Here is a 1,092-nt window from a genome sequence, read left to right as displayed (position 1 = left end):
GAAAGAAAAGATTTTACCATGTTGCTCCTGTAAAACAAAAGTTCTACCACCAAAATGTGAATCAGCGACTGGCAAGCATTTACTGGTGAACCCGACTTGTGCTGACAACTACACTGATAGCAGGTTTGAAATTATTGCAAATGATCTGTCAACTTTTCATCTCCATATTTTGGAAGCCATCTTTATTAAAACACACAAACCTGTCCTTTGCCGCCAAAAAGAATTCCTATACAATCTACACACCCTTCTGTAGGTCTGTGACATTTCCTGATTGGCTTAAGGGCATGCGAATCAGGGATTGCTTTACCGGCCTACGTTGATCCGACTTATTTTACAAGCTGTACTATTTCCTACAGATCATTTTCCAGACGGTTCTGCTACGATTAGTGTCTAGAGAAAAGCTTCAGCAGATATTTCTTTTGCAACATCTCAACCAACAATTGGTCCAGTTATAAACGCTATTTCCAAGTTTTGAACAACTCGACTTTCAAGATCTACATATCTACATGTGCCGATGTTTCCGTTTATCAATGTTATATTTTAAGATCTGTGCAAGAACTCAGCTAACAGATGTTGCCGCATATAAAAGCTATCTTCAAATATTGTGTGTTCATGGAGAATGTAATCAACGAACTACTGGCTTGACTGAGCTGTCACTTGTGACACTATTTGTCTCAGAACTGAAGAATTTCGAAGGAGAGGCGCAAGATATTAAAATAAATCGAGCGGTAAGAGCGTTCGAAAAACTATTCCAAAAATACGCTTAAACTACTCTTCTTTTCCTTTGAAAAAAGAAAAGCTTAATTGAAATTCCTAAACATATGTTGCTCGAGCAGGATCATAGAAGCCTCATATGTCAAGTGAAAAATCGTCAATAAACCCCTTGGTCGTGGAACTCAGTAAAAAATAAAACATACACCCTCCTTGGTTGTGGAACTTAGTAAAAAACAAAACATACACTCTCCTTGGTTGTGGAACTCAGTAAAAAACAAAACATACACCCTCCTTGGTTGTGGAACTCAGTAAAAAACAAAACATATACCCTCCTTGGTTGTGGAACTCAGTAAAAAACAAAACATATACCCTCCTTGG

At 37.8% G+C, this 1,092-nt stretch overlaps 1 protein-coding gene across 6 annotated transcripts in view; it reads right to left on the bottom strand.

Annotated features, from left to right (window-relative positions):
• LOC106458728 (LARGE xylosyl- and glucuronyltransferase 2-B-like) overlaps positions 1 to 1,092 on the bottom strand; it is a 38,948-nt gene that overhangs the window by 4,599 nt on the left and 33,257 nt on the right. The gene's annotated exons all lie outside the window — the stretch shown is intronic.

This window comes from Limulus polyphemus, unplaced genomic scaffold (assembly GCF_000517525.1).
Source record: "Limulus polyphemus unplaced genomic scaffold, Limulus_polyphemus-2.1.2 Scaffold506, whole genome shotgun sequence".
NCBI classification, from domain to species: domain Eukaryota; kingdom Metazoa; phylum Arthropoda; class Merostomata; order Xiphosura; family Limulidae; genus Limulus; species Limulus polyphemus.
The sequence above is the reverse complement of the archived record's forward strand: the minus strand, read 5'-3'. Positions and strand labels throughout refer to the sequence as shown.